Genomic DNA, 16,650 nt, shown 5'->3' with positions numbered 1-16,650 from the left:
GAAAGAAAGAAAAGAATATAAAATAAAGAAAAATGAGTGGAAAAATGAATACAAGATAATCTAAAATACAAATTTATAAAGTAAACAATCATACAAATGCACAGTAAACGATGCGGTACAAGAATGCTCAGTGAGCCCACAATATCTGTGATTGTTTTTGAACCGCATGGTGGTAGGAAGTGCTCCTTACAATTTCACTTTGTAAACATTTATTCCTTGATTTAACGCACTGCCATTACTGACTGATTCACCAAATTATGGATAAATTATTTTCTTATTTATCAATCTTTCTTCAGTGTATGTATAGCTCACATGTATTTTTCATGTGTAATATTAGAAGCGTTTTGGGTCTTTATTTAGAAGTTTAGTGATGCTTTTGTGACCAGAAGTATGCCATAGGAACATAACTCTTGCTTCTATCAGTTAGGCTATGGTAAAATTAGTGTCATTCTACATCACTTCACTCAAAGTTGCAGTTTCCAGTAACCCATTAAGTATGTTAAATGAGGACTTACTGTATAGAAGCACTGGTGCCAGCTTCCAAGAGCCAACTGTATGCATCTCATCCCAACTCCACATTCAGTGATATCATGGAGAAAGGCTGAAACGGGATATGTTGGGAGTACTTACAACACAGGAATTGGAATATCCGACAAATCAGGGCGTTTTTTCCTTCCCTCGGGAGAGCTAGTTGTTAAACATTTCCCAGCACACCATGGTAGTAACATACCCAGCAGTCAAGGAAAATCCCTGTCCCCATTACACACACACACACCCCTTAAAACTTTTCTGTGGCTTCCTACTACTTACAGCTTAAAGTCAGAAATCCAAAACCCCTGTATGCCTCTCCCACCTCCATCCTTACTGCTCATTGCTTACATCTTGTGCTAATGTTATTTCTTTTTGAGACAGAATCTCGATGTGTCGCCCAGGCTGGAGTGCAATGGTGCGATCTTGGCTCACTACACCCGTCGCCTCCCAGGTTCAAACGATTCTCCTGCCTCAGCTTCCTGAGTAGCTGGCATTACAGGCACGTGCCACCACACCCAGCTAATTTTTGTATTTTTAATAGAGACTGGGTTTCACCACGTTGGTCAGGCAGGTGTGCTAATGTTATTTCTAGTGACTTTGATCCATGTGACCTGGACACGAATTCTCACAGCTCCATACCCTGGCAGTATGCAGTAGGCAATAGCACAGCTGCGCCTGCTCGAAGTACCCTCTTTGCCCACCCTTCTTTGTCCTGTGGATCCTCATTCATCTTTCAAGCCCAGCTCAAGCAGCTCTTTCTCCACGAAGCCTTGAAGACAGAAATTGGAGACTGGCTCCTTCCCTTCCACCCCGCTTTCTTGTAGCAGGACTTACTGCAGGGTAAGTCAGAAATTCTGATATAGGCCGCCACATTTTACAGATTTCCTCTCAACTTGGGTTCCACGTGAGACTCATTTGCACCAAACAGACCCAGCACTCTGACAGACGGAACTGAGGCTAGGCCTGCTCTTGCTGGCTAACCCAGCACCAGAGGCATTTGGTTTTATTGCTGGAGTGCCCAGGCTCTAGCTTCCTGGGCATCAAAAGGCTATGTGATGGTTAGCCATTGTGTCAGCATGCATCCCAGATGAAGCAACGGGCTCCTGTTGTCCACTGGTTTTTTGAATCCTTTTTTAGAAACAGCTTTATTGAGGTATGTTTGCAGAGCTGTGCAACCATCACCACAATCAATTTTAGAATACTTTCAACATCCAATAAGAAAACGCCATAGTCATCAGGAGTCATTCCCCATTTCTCCACTCCCCCATTTCCTCTGCCTTACCCCATCCAGGGGAACCACTTTTTTCTATGTTTGCCTGTTCTGGAATTATCCTAAGTATCCATCAATGGATGAATGGATAAAGAAAATGTGACATATGTACACAATGGAGGACCTTATTAGTCTATTTTCATGCTGCTGATAAAGACATACCCAAGACTGGGAAGAAAAAGGTTTTATTGGACTTACAGCTCCACATGGCTGCGGAGGCCTCAGAATCACGCCGGGAGACAAAAGGCACTTCTTACACTGCGGCAGCAAGAGAAAATGAGAAAGATGCAAAACCGCAAACCCCTGATAAACCATCAGATCTCGCGAGACTTATTCCCTACCACGAGAACAGTATGGGGAAACCACGCCCATGATTCAAATTATCTCCCACTGGGTCCCTCCTACAACATGTGGGAATTATGGGAGTGGAATTCAAGATGAGATTTGGGTGGGGACACACAGCCAAACCATATAAAGTAGTATTCAACCATAAAAGAAGATAAAATCCTGTCATTTGTGACATCATAGGTAAACCTGGAGGCATTATGTTAAGTAAAATAAGCCAGACACAGAAAGACAAATACCACATGTTCTCACTCACATGTGTGGCATTTTAGAAAGCTGCTCTCCTAGCAGAATAGAGCAGAATGGTGCTTACCAGAGACTTGGGTAGTTCAGAGAGAGAGGAATGGGGAGATGTGGTCAAAGGATACACCATCAAAGATAGGAGGAGTATTTTTTTTTTTTCTGAGACAGGGTCTCTGCTGCCCGGGCTAGAGTGCAGTGGTGTAATCATGGCTCACTGCAACCTATGCCTCCCAGGCTCAAGGAACTCTCCCATCTCAGCCTCCCAAGACTACAGGCACGTGCCATCACACCCAGCTAGTTTTTTGTATTTTTTGTGGAGATGGGGTTTCACCATGTTGCCCAGGCTGGTCTCGAACTCCGGAGCTCAAGCAATCCATCTGCCTTGGCCTCCCAAAGTGCTGGGATTACAGGCCTGAGCCACCGTGCCTGGCCAGGAGAAGTATTTCTTTTCAAAAATTGTCCAGAATCTCTGACTTTCTTATCACTGAAGGTAGCAACTTTCTCAGTGGGCCAGCTCTGTAATGTTTTTCTGAGACTTATTCCTGGAAACACTGCCTAGAGCCTGCTCCTCCAGCCCTTCCAACAATTTCATAAACACCTAACTCCCCACATGAAATTCCTTTGTTTCAACTTGCTAGAAGAGGCTCAGTTATCTGCAACTCTACCGACACAAACACCTTCCACACCCCTTCTCCCGAGGCAGAGTTGGTAATTCTACACTGTATGTTACTGAGATGCTTTCTGCAGATTCTCAATAAAACTTTTACTACCTGTATTACAATAATTAGTTTCCACGTCTGTGTGGCCCTTCTAAGGTGTACCTTATTTGTAACGCACTGCCTGGCTCTGACTATATGCTTAAATAATATTTGTTGAATTCATTTGAATGAATAAATGAGGTGTGAGGATTTTTTTCCTGAATTGTTACACTGCTGACGTTCCACTTCGAAGCTCAAGCTGTAAATCTCAAAGTCCTGTCGTTAAAGATCACCTGGTGTTATTCTTGAGGTGAAAGGTGTTAGCTCACGTGGGCAGGCTGGATTCTAATTGAAAACACGAAGAACCAGGCCAGGAGATTGTAAATGCAATGGGTAATGCATTATTTGGAGAGTAAAGAGGGACTTGAGCAAATCGAAAATGTATTACTTACAACCTACTAAGATGGAAATACTTTTAGCGACAGGTGATTACTATTATTGTATAACTCCTTGGATTTTAGGCAAGTGCTTTCCGATCACTTGTATTACCAGTACTTTTCAACAACTGTAGATGGTGAGTTGGAATGATTGCCTGACTTCCCATAAACTGAGTCCTCTATACAATGGTACTTAATAAAAGATTTAATGAAAGCTATTTATTCCAAAGAAACTAGAAATTACTTTGCAAGTGTCTTGGTAACTGAGATTTCTCTTTTAGTGGCCATATTTATTCTGATTCTTGTTTACATTACATGCTGCATATTATATGATCACAGTAATTTTTGCTTCTCACACAAAGAACATCAGGTTTATATTTTTTAAAATAGCTGAAGAAACTGAGGCATGAAGCCCGCCGGGTGTGGTGGCTCACGCCACTAATTGTACACTTTGGGAGGCTGAGGTGGGAGGATCATCTGAGGTCAGGAGTTCACAACCGGCCTGGCCAACATAGTGAACCCTGTATCTACTAAAAGTATAGAAATTAGCCAGGTGTGGTGGTGGGCACCTATAATCCCAGCTATCTAGGAGGCTGAAGCAGGAGAATAACTTGAATCCGGGAGGCAGAGGTAGAAGTGAGCCAAGATCGCACCATTGCAGGAGAATCGCTTGAACCCGGGAAGCGGAGGTTGCAGTGAGCCGAGACTGTGCCATTGCACCCTAGCCTGGGCAACAAGAGCGAAACTCCATCTCAAAATAAAGAAGCCAACCAGGCAATTCACAGCTACACAGTGGGGAAAGAAAGCTAAACTTTTTTATTTGTTAAGTATTTTTGAGAGCCTACCATATTCCAGCTAGCTCCCGAGTAGACTTTCTGCTTTGCAGTGGGAGGGGTACCTCTCAGATTGCATGCAAAGATCCTTCCTTAGCCTGTGGCCAATGTGCCTCAACTCTGTGCCTTCCTAATCACTGGACTTTCAGAGGCCCTTTGTCATGGTTAAAGATGACCCAAGTCCTCTGAAAGTGGCAGAGAGATGCTTCAGCTGTCAACATTTGAAAGCCATTTTAAAGATCATCCTTTCAACTGAAACCTTTATATTTGGTTGTTACCAACAATCCCCACACAAACCCAAATACTAAGTTTGTTGTATAATCATGAATGTGTGACATCATAAAAAATAGAGTTTTGCCAGGTGCAGTGACTTACACCTGTAATCCTAGCACTTTGGAAGGCTGAGGTGAGAGGATGGCTTCAGCTCTGGAGTTTGAGACCAGCCTGCATGACAAGAGACCTTGTCTCTACAAAAAATCGAAAAATTAGCCAGGTGTGATGGCTCACACCTGCAGTCCCAGCTACTCGGGAGACTGAGGCCACAGAATAGTGTGAGCCCAGGAGCTGCAGTGAGCTATGATCACACCATTGCACTCTAGCCTGGGCAACAGAGCAAGACCCTGTCTCTGTCTATAGATAGATATAGATTTAGATATAGATATATATAGAGAGAGGAGATATATGTGTATATGTATTTATTTATAGACAGAAACACACACACATATATAGTTTTAACTAGATCCTAACAACCCTTGACTTTGTAGCTCTTCTGCCTCTTTAGTCTATTAAGAAGTAGAAAAATAAAATGACATTTAATTTTAGCCCAACGCATACTTACGTCAGACACTGTAAAATGCTACAGACGATCCCAGTCATAGACAAGCCTTGGATTCTACTCCCAATGACCCGAGAGTTGAGTAGAAGAGAAAAACGTGTTCACAAAGAGCCAGATCTCAAGGCTGAATGTGATCAGTGCTTGAGGGAGGTACCTTATAACTGGGAAGCCTGCAAGAGGGAGGCTGACTTTAGACTTTGGGCATAGTCAGGAAGGTCTCGTGGAAGACACGACATCTGAAATAGCCTTAAAGGATCGGAAGACTGTAAATAGGCCAAGCAAAGAAGGATATTGGCTTTCCAGATAAAGAGCAGAATAGGAGCATCTGCATGGAAACAGGAACTCCCCAAATGCGTTTGACTGGGTGGTGGAGGGAGGGTTGTAGGTGAGTGATAATAAAAGCTAATACTTATTCACTGCTTAGTAAGTGCTAGATACTGGTCTAAATATTTTTCATAATTTATCCCATTTAATCCTCAAACTCTGTAAGAAAACAGAGCCTTAAATGAATTAAATAACTCACCCTTGGAATTTCAGATCCAACAAGAGCAAGTTACTTAGGGGCTTACTTAGGTACTTAGAAAAGTCACTCACACAAATGGGTGTTTACATAAAATTGGCCCCAGGAAAGCACCATGAGAACTGAACTGGAAAAACTCAACAAATCATCAGCTCTTACTTGAAAGGAAGGGGGGCTAATATTTATTGAGTATACAAGAGCTATGCTAGTTGCTTTCCCTACGTTTATCTCATTTTCTCTTCACACCAATCAGGTGACTATTTTATAGACAAGAAAACTGAGGTTCCAAGAGATTAAGAACCAGCTGTAGCTAGTAAAAAGGGAGTTCTGATCTCAAATCCAGCTGGGAGTCCATGGCCTGTCCTCCTTGCTACACCAATGAGGAGTGGAGATTAAAAGTAAATCTCAATGTAATCTCTTTTCATTCTTCACAGCTTACGTTATGATTACTATTTAAAGTGTGTGCAATGTTGACAATTCAGAACGTGTAAATGCAGATTTTGACATTTTAGACTGAAGAAACAGGCAGCCTTGGGTTAGTTCCACTATATATTAAATGATAATCTATGAAGACAGCAGTTTTGAAAGGTATCCAGGCAAATAAGTTGTACTTCTGGCTGAAGTCAGACAGGTAGATGAAACTTTGATGACTTAATTCCCCCAACTGTTAAAGGTATAAGCAGACCAGGACCCTGAGTTGGAGACAGGCTGCCAGAACATTTATTAGTAGCAGTAAAACGCAGAGCCATAATTTCAACAGGTGATCTTGCCTCTCCAGCTAATTGTTTTCCAAGGTTTCTCGGCTCAGAACCATTCAGCATTCTTATCACCTGGGAAATGTGCGCGCTCCTTAGGATATTTTCCGGCATGCAGCCACCCCCGTCCTCTAGTCACGGCAGTATTTTTGCTCAAAGAGCTGTTGATGAGATTTAAGAGCCGCCCCTGCTCCACAAAGCGCTGTCTTGCTGATCTTCAGAGAGTGCCGTGGTGTCACCCTCTGATTTATGGCGAGTGCAGCTCAAACCCAGCCCAGTGCTTTATTAAAGCAGCTTTTAGTCATATTATACCTTCCCAGCTCCGAGGCTTCCACCATCTAGGAGTCGAATCCCTTTGATAAGTAGCATTCTGGGTCATTGGAAGGTGGGGGCTGTGCTTCGTACTCTCCCACCATCTTGCCTCCCAAACCCCTAGGTGTGAGACGGTGGGGCAGGGAGGGGTGATGGAGAGCCAGGCGCAGCCCTGCTCTCCAGGCGGCTTTTCAATTTTCTTTTTTTTTCCTGACCCTCTCTTGACCTTCTTCATGTGACAGTGTTTGCCCTGGAGCTGTGCCTCTTCACAGGGATTATTTTTTCCATCCAGGCTTTAAAGGGGGAGCTTGAGAGAGGTATGGCCACACTGCTTTGGGACCCACTTTCAAAGGCACCTGCCCTCCGGGCTGTGACTTTGAGTATCTGCAATATCAAGCTACAGGATGCAGGCCCCCTGCAGAAGACACATTCCATCAGCAGCATTTGCATATCTGCAGGTGAACTGTCTTACAGGTTTGGAGTGTGCAAAGCCAGGCTTTGTCCCATAACATGGATCTTTGCTTCTGTTGATGTATCACCCCCTGCCCACAACACACAAACCAGGCTCTTGCCAAGTAAGGCCAGAGATGGGGAAACTTGTGTATTCTGTTCAGAGGTAATGAGGTCCTCCCCAGGGGCCTGCATCAGGACCTCTCAGGCCCACCTTCCTTAGGGGTGAATCCTACACCATGTCCCTGCCCTAGCAAACTCATTGGAGCAGTGTTGATAAGCTGAGTCACACTGGGTCAAGGTTGGGAAATAACTGGCAGGGGCGCCCTCCTCGCTCCCCCAGTTCTCCATGCGGGATGAGCCATCACAGGCCCTGTGGGGGATGGGTTACCGTGACTCTGGCATTGACAGACTGGGTGACCCAGCTAGCTACTGGCCATCTCTTAACCTTACCCACTTGTCTTTAAAGTGGTGGTTGTGCTGACTTCACAGGGTGATGTGAAGACTACACGAAGCATTTAGTACAGTAGTTGATGGAGGCTCTGGGTTATTTACCATCATTAGTCCTTATTTCCACAAAGAATCTGGTTTTAGGTGGTGCTTAAGTAGCACATAATCACCATGAGAAAGCTGTTTCCTTTCCGATCCTCCGCTTTGGTCAACAAGAAAAACTTGATCAGGTGCTAGGATGTCTTCAACATCCCCCTAAAACTTGCTAAACTATTATACTCAGACAGCAGGCCTCAGCTTGAATTTCTGCAGGCTCTAGCTGGAATTCCATAACATTGTTTTGCTTTCATTATATTAATTGTATGATTGTCTCCTATTTAGGAAAAAAATGATCCTGAGTTTTTTCACTTACAGTAGTAAAGTAAGGTTTTGTGAAAATTATTAACATTTAGGTAAATGTGAAGTAGCTGATGGTATAGTTAGATATAGTAACAATTACGGTGTGGTAGGAAAATCAAGCGCAGAAATGCTGTGCTACACCATGGAGAGGTGCCCCAGAGGCCTCTGAAGCTTCTAGAAGGTGGAGTGACTCCTGGAGGATGCCAGCTGTTTGGCTGAATTTTAGGACTCCAGGGTAAGCTAGAGGGGAATGCAACGAGGCCAGGATGTTCTGAGACAAAGACTGTATCGGAAACCAAGGAGTTTTTCCCCAAGGGGGATTTTGCCTGGCTCCCACCCGTCCTTGCTCCCGACTGGAGTTTCACCATCTGCCCACAGGCCCTTTTCTCACTCTCACCCCCTAGCCATGGGTGGCTGCAGGAGTATTGGCTGATTCTCCTGGAAAAGCCAGAGACAAACCAGGATGCACCCAAGTTGGTAGAGCAGTGATCCCCAACATCGTTGGCACCAGGGACCAGTTTCAAGGAAGACAGTTTTTCCATGGACTGGTGTGGGGTGGGGAATGATGATGACGGTTTGGGATAAAACTGTTCCACCTCAGATCATCAGGCATTGGTTAGACTTGCATCAACCAGAGAAGCATGCAATCTAGATCCCTCCTATTCACAGTTCATAATAGGGTTCTCTCTCCTACCAGAGTCTAATGCTGGGGCTGATCAACAGGAGGTGGAGGTCAGGCGGTAATGCTCGCTCACCCTCCATCATCGAGCCTGCTGTGCGGCCTGCTTCCTAACAGGCCACAGACTGGTTCTGTTCTGTGGCCCAGGGGTTGGGGACCTCTAACACAGAGCATCAAATGGAAACTTTCTTCTCCCCAAAGCCTGAGCATTAAAGCAGGCCTCAAAGTTCATCTGTTCTACTGCCTTTCAAACATGGTTTATTTAACATTGGCTCATACTAAGGCATACAGTTCACATCTCAACCTATTACAAAGGTACATTTATGCATAAAATAGTTTCATAAAATGGTACTAAGTTAGATATAATTCTTTATACTCTATTGTATTCATTTTTATTCTGGTCAAGATCCCATTAAATGGTTTTGTGACTCATATGAATTGCAATCTACAATTAGAACAAATTTGACCTCATTCAATTTCTTCATTTCAGAGATGAAGAAAGTAAGACCCAGAAAATGACACGAATTGCTAAAAGTCACCCAGTTAACCAGCCTCATAGCTAAGACTACAGCCCTGGCCTTGGGGCTCCAAAGAAAAGGCTCTTTCCCCTATACTACATTATGAAAGGAAGAACCCATACCAGGTATTCCTGAAACTGAGGAAAGGCCATTTAAAAATAATGTGGCTCCAGTTATTGATTAAAGAGAAAAATTGGAAAAGTCAGAAACATAACCAGAGGTCTGAAGAACTAGTCATTTTCATCAGGAAGTAAAAATTCTACCTGGTAATTAGTTGAGGTTTGCTAGAATCCTAAAGCCTGAAAAAAGTCTACAATGCTGAAACCTACCTCAATAAATACACATGAAATTGAATTGTATCCACTCAATGAGCCTGAGTCTCATGTTGGAATAACAGCCTAGCCCTGTCTGGCCTACAGTCTTCTATAAAGAGAACACAACTCCCTGAAGTTAAAACCCGTAAGGCAGGGGTCCCTAACACATGGACCACAGACCACCGGTCTGTGACCTACTGAGAACCAGGCTGCACAACAGGAGGTGAGTGGTGGGTGAGCGGGTGAAGCGTCATCTGTATTTACAGCTGCTCCCCATCATTCATATTACTGCCTGAGCTCCGCCTCCTGTCAGATCCGTGTCAGCATTTAGCTTCTCACAGGAGCCCGAACCCAACTGTGAACTGTACACACGAGGATCTAGGCTGCACCCTCCTTATGCGAATCTAATGCCTGATGATCTGTCACTGTCTCCCATCACCCCAAGATGGGACCACCTAGTTGCTGGAAAACAAGCTCAGGGATCCCATTGACTCTACATTATGGTGAGTCGTATAATTATATCATTATATATTCCAATGTAATAATAACAGAAATAAAGTGCACAATAAATGTGATGCACTTGAATCATCCCCAAACATCCACCCCTCTGGTCTGTGGAAAAATTGTCTTCCACGAAACCAGCCCCTGGTGCCAAAAAGGTCGGGGACCCGCTGTCTTAAGGGGTGCTATAAAAGTCAGTAGTTCTTGTCTTTTTCAGTACCAGCCTTTTCTCTCTCTCTCTTTTTTTTCTTTTTCCTTGATGAGAGCCTCTCTTAGTTTCACCCCCAGCTTCCAAGGTATCTGTATTCATTTTCTAAGGCTGCCATAACAAACTACCGTAACCTAGGTAGGTTAAAACAACATAAATTGAGTCTGTCACAGTACTAGAGTCCACAGGTCCAAAATCAAAGTCTCAGCAGCTTTCGTTCCTTCTGGAGGCTCCCAGGGAGAACCTGTCTCATGGATCTCTCCTAGATTCTGGTGGTTGCCAGCGGTTCTTGGTGTTCCTTGGCTTATACACGCATCACTCCAATCTCTGTCTTCATTGTCATATGGTGGTGTTCTACCTGCATGTCTCTCTGTCCAAAATTTTCTCTTCTTGTAAGAATATTAAGCATTGGATTAGGGCCTCTCCTAATCTAGTATGAGCTCATTTTAAGTTGATTACATTTGCAAGCCCCTATCTCCAAATAAGGTGACATGCACAGGCACCACGCAGGTTAGGACCTGAGCTTCTCTTTTGTGTGGACACAATTCAACCCACAACATAGCTAATATGCAGAGGTCGCCCCTATCTCTGCACCTCTCAGCAGCCCCCACCCATCAGAATTGTGTGCAGCTAAGCCTGCACACGATCTTGAGCTTTGCCCAGTGTGCAGCTAAGACTCACGTACACTGAATTCCTGATAACTGTGCAAACCCTGCTAGTGCCTTCTCATATTCTTTCTTTTCCCTCTTCTTTTCTGAAAACATTACAATTTTGTTGGTGGACTGGGGAAAAGTAATCAAGGGATGGGAACAATGTGAGTCTGTTCTTCCAGATCCCTCACTATGTGAAAACAAAATACTTTTTTTCCCAAACCCTCCTTCTGCATAGGAAAGGCCCACTGTTCTAGCCAATGAGAAATGGGTAGAAATGGCGAGAGACTTCCAGGAACTGTTTGATTTTCTGATACATGTAACACACGTGCCTCCTCCTCCCTTACCTCTCCTTCCTCTTTCCTGCCTGGAACCTAAATGTGATCACTAGAAGCACAGCAGCCCTCTTGCAACCAGGAGATGATAAGCATGAAGATATGAGGCCAAAACCCCACATGTTAAAGATAATAAAGCAACAATCATATTCAAAAGAGCCAACAGTTACTGGGCATTTAATATGTACCAGGTATGATTCTCACACATTAAGAGTATTAACTTACTCCATCAGTAGTATTAGCTGAGCATGTTATTATCCCCATTGCTAGAGGATGAAACTTGTATGAACCCAGGCAGTGAGTTGCAGGGTTCATAGGTCCTGTTGGCAGCATTGAGCTGCTATATAGCTCCCTTTTATTTTAAAATAATAAACCAGCATTGCTTAAGATTTCCATTACTTGTAGCTGATTTCATTCTTGGCTGACACACTGATATTACCTCATAGGGTCATCAAAAGGATTAAATGAGGAAATATATGTCTGTGGATGAAGGAAAACAATAACAATCAGTTAATAGTGTGTAAAACACCATAAGTTCTCAATAAATAATTGACTTTAATGTTTAACCACTCTAAGAAGCAACATCATTACATCAATCATGTAGTAGGCAGAATAATGGCCTCCCAAAAACTTCCTCATCATAATCCTAGAAACCTGTTACATAGCACAAAGGGCTTGGTGAATGTAAATAAGGTTAAGGGCCTTGAGATGAGGGATTGTCTGGTTGGACCCACTCTAATCGAATGAGTCCTTAAAGCAGAGAACCTTTGCTGACTGCAGGGAGGGAGAGTCAATGGCAGAGGTTGGGGGAGCATGAGAAAGCATGAGAAAGATTCAGTGCTCTGTTGCTGTTCTGAGCTCTAGGAGGCTATATGCGAGGACGGAGGAGAAGCCCATAGCAGCAGACAGCCAGTAAGGAAATGGACATCTCAATCCTGCAGCCCCATGGAATTGAATTCTGCCAACACCTGATTGAGCAAGAAAATGGATTCTCCCCTAGAGTCCACGAAGAGGAACACAGCCCCGCCAGCACCTTGAGTTCATGAGGCTGGACTTCTGACCTCCAAAACTGTGAGATAATCAATCTGTGTTGTTGAAGCCATTGTCTGTGGTCATTTGCTACAGCAGCAATAGAAAACTGATACAAGTAATAATGGGATTTCAGACGTAGTCCAGAGAGTTAGCCTAGGGGCTTTAAAGATGAAACTGAGTAGCTGCATATGAAGGTCACCAAGAGTCCCACCCTCTCATGGAATCATGAAGATGTTCGGTGCGTTGTTTTCTCACCCTATGGTGTAACCTTCTTCTGGTGTAGTATGCAGGGTTCACCTGGTAATGCGACTCAAGGGGCACCATTCCCATAGCCTCAGGGGTGCCATTCATGCAGAATAGAATGTGAACAGTGCCCCCAACAGTTGTCCAATGCAAAGCCTGCTAGTCAGAGGGGCCATGTGGGATCAGAACGAGAATATTGGCTGGAGCTTGGAGAGCCAGGGATAAGCAGGGCAAATGCCTGCATCAGTATTGTACAGCCAGCCTCTCTGAAAAGCACCTGGTTTGCAGTCCAGTGATTCCGGTATTTGATAATGAGTGCAAAATGCCATTCTAATGTCAAAACTCCATTTAAAAGAGAACAAAAAGGAAAGCTTCGTGGGTTTCCCTCTCTCAGCTGAACCTCGACAGTCAGATAAGCCGGGGTCAATGCAGACCTTGTGTGGCCCAGTTACTCTCTCCACCAAGGCTAATGAGGAGCACACTCTTTTTCTGCAAGCCAGTCAGGTTGAAATCCAAAGGTTAAATTGGGGACAAAGTTGACTCTCAGTTGACAAGGGTCTGTATTTTGAATCAAAATTTGGTGAAATAAATATTCTAGATCTTGAGAAACACCTGTCTGTTTTTAATATTCTTCCTGGGGAAGGTGTGTTCTCCTAATTAGAGATGTAGCAATGCACTGAAAGCCCACTACCTACAGAGATCTAGATTACAGGGCTGGTTTGTCAAACACAGTTACATCTGCTGACAAGAAACCAGTTATGTAAAGATGTGAGAAATGGAAATGCTGCACCAATTTTCCAGAACAAAATCTGCCTCTAAAAAGGTGTAACTTCATGCACAATATGCTTCATCATTTGAATAACAAAATAAGATATGCAAAAAAAAAAAAAAAAAACTTCTCAAAGAGAGTCTGCATTCAGGTTGCAGTGAGTACAAGCGATACGATGAATATTTCTGGTGGTATATTTAAAATGTTTTGTGAGAAAATAATGCGTTTTAGAAATGCAGTGAGATAATGCCAGATACTTTGCTTTAGAGGCAATCAAGTTTCCAGGCAGGTTTTTCTATTTCTTATAGATTCCTGGAGGTAATGGCAAAAGCCAAGATTAAAATTCATTAGATGAAAAGTAAACTTATATTACAATTGATGACATTCTCTTCTAAATTGTTAGCCCTATTAGGGAGATATCTATTGTCTGCCAAACTCTTATCTATGCTGTCTGCTTCTCTCTAAACAGTTCTCTTGCATTTTAATCTAGGGAATGTTCCTTCCATGTTAAATTTCGTTCATGCCCCACGAGTCACACAGGGCATTCCATGAGCTATCCTGAGATGCTTCTCAACTTTTCAAAACAGGATGCTGAGGTTGCAAGGAAATTCTTCTGTTCCAAGCTTCAAGGTTACAAAAATTACTTAAAGATGACAGGAAAAGGATTTCTATGTGCCCACTTACTGAGACAATTCATTCAGCTGGAAAGAATCCCTGCGAGCTTCCCTTAGAGCCCATGGAAGAGCTATCTGCAAACCTTCTCTTTGGCTTCAAGGCAATTTAAGAACAGCAGAGGTTGTGGTGAATCTCTGTCTCTGCAAAGGAAGCAGAAATGAGAGATTCACCATTGTGCTGCTGACATGCTGTTCTCTTACAGTCAGGCCTCTTCCTGTCATACCTGGCCTTAGATTAGATCGGGAGGAGAATAGAAAGTGGCCAGACTTCATCTCATCAAGGCAGTGACCCCCTCTGCTACGGACAGAATGTCTGTGCCTCCCCCAGTTTCTATGTTGAAACCCTAGCCCCCAGTGTGATGGTATTTGGAGGTGGGACCTTTGGAAGGTGATTAAGTTTAGGTGAAGTCGTAAGCATGGGACCTCCACGATAGGATTAGTGTCTTCATAAGAAAAGGAAGATCAGAACCCACACACATACTCAGTCTCTCTCTCTCTCTCTCTCTTTTTTTTTTTTTCTCTCTCTCTCTCTCCCCCTCCCCGTCACCACATGAGGACACAGTGAGATGGTGGGCATCTGTAAGCCAGGAAGAGGACCCTCACCTGGAACCTGACCTGCCGACACCCTGATCTTAGACTTCCCAGCCTCCAGAACTAAGAGAAGGAACTGTCCATTGTGTGTCATCCAGTCTGTGGCATTTTGTGATAGCAGCCCAAGCTGACTAAGACACCCCCTCATCCACTAAATGTGGCGTGATTGTTTCTTCTTTAGGAATTACCCCATCTATGATCACTTCTTTTGAATGCTCACGCTATGACAATCTGCAAAGGGATGGAGGGTGTTTCACAGTTTGGCAAACCAAAATTCTGTGGGTCAGAATTTTTCTCTAAAACAGAGCTGACTCACACACACACACACACACAAAATGCATCATTCAGCTTGGTGAGCCCTAAACTAACCTGTTCTCCTTATGCAAAAGCCAATTTCAGGCCATCCCGAGATTAGATAGTTGATGCCAAGCTTGTCCTCTCTCCACCCAGAGCTGCAGGCCAGGAAACAGAACAGAAAGACTCATCTCACCTTCACCTTCTGGCTTCTCCCCTCTCCGCAGTGGCTGAAAGAAAACTCTGTCACCTCAGCAGGCACCAGCAGGCAGAGCAAAACTGCCCTTCTCATCAGGCAAGGCTGGGTTGGAATCCTTGCGCTACCACCAACTAGCTGTGTGACCTTGAGTGAGTTGTTGAAACTCTCTGAGACACAGTGTCCTCATTTACGAAGTGGTGGTACTAATTCCTGCCTCGCAGGCTGCTTAGGAAGATGAGTGAGATAACTGTGTAAACACACCCCACACAGCACCCAGCCAGGTTCCTTCCCCCTGCCCCTTCCTCCCAGCCTCTCTCCACAATGAATTAGCAACTCCCAGAGGTAGGTGTGTGGTCTCTGGCATCACCAAAGGTCACTCTTCCCTAAGCTCCATCTGAGTGGGTCAGAGTTAGAGGCTGTGTTTCAGGAGTTCACGGTGGCAGATCTAGAAAGCCTGAGGAGCCAGCTTCCCCTGAGAGAGTACCTAAGATTGCCTGGTGTGAGGACTACTACTCTCCAATGTTACAATATCTAGCTCTGGGGAAGTGATATGAACCCGCAGTAAACTAAAGGGAACAAAAGTTGATCAAATCAACCAACGACAACAACAAAACCCCAGAAGCTTGTTTTTTTCTATCTTCAGAAAACAGGAAGGTGAATATGGGTGAATCATTCCTGCAAATCAGAGCTTAAAGAGAATACTTTGTTTTCTCCCCACTGAGGCTGTTGAGAAGTTTGGGCCCTTGGTGTCAGCTTCAACTAGAAATGAACTTGACTTATAATCTATTCATAATCCAGCTCTAAATCTGTTCCTCTCAGAACTTCTAGCAATAAAAATAATAATAATTATAATAATAAAAACCAGGGAGGGAAGGGCAAAGCAATTCAACTTATTTCATTATCTTGGATTTTACCCTCTTGTTTGCTAGCTTGATAAGGGATGCTGCAATCTTTTATATCAATCTTTTGTGATATACTTTTTATTGCACTAGATGGTAGGGGAATTGCCCCAAAATTAATAAAGACCATATGCTGAATTTTGATTAGAAATCACTTTGGAATAATGATTGATCTGGCTTGGGAATGAGAATAGGCATCTTTTTCCCTTTTTCTTTTTTAATCATATGCCTTTCAGAGTCTCTCTGGTCTCCTTTCCTTCCCCCACCCTTGCCTTTATGTGCAAAACCAGGATAATGAAAAGGTCTTGTAAATCGCTGGTGTATATATTTGTTACCAAAAATTGCACTGTAATCTGACCTATCAGTCCATCCAATGCTGTCTGGGAACAGTAATAACAGCATTTCATAACTGTATCTGAATCTATCAGGACAACTGATATATTCTAGGACGGGATTGGTCCTTCAAGAATGTGATATGTGGCCCTGGCAGGGATCCATTCCTGAAACCTCTAGGGAAAGTGGGAAAATTATTCTGTATAAAGAACAAACTTCCCTAGTTAGCATAACCTATCTCCAAGCCATGGAAAGTCTCCTGCTTGTGGCCCAACCCTTCTAGAAGGTTGTTTTCAACATTTGACAATGTTTTTCTTCAACAACAGGAATAAT

Source organism: Rhinopithecus bieti, unplaced genomic scaffold, assembly GCF_001698545.2.
Source record: "Rhinopithecus bieti isolate Rb0 unplaced genomic scaffold, ASM169854v2 scaffold_22522, whole genome shotgun sequence".
Lineage (NCBI taxonomy): Eukaryota > Metazoa > Chordata > Mammalia > Primates > Cercopithecidae > Rhinopithecus > Rhinopithecus bieti.
Note: the sequence above shows the minus strand (reverse complement) of the source record.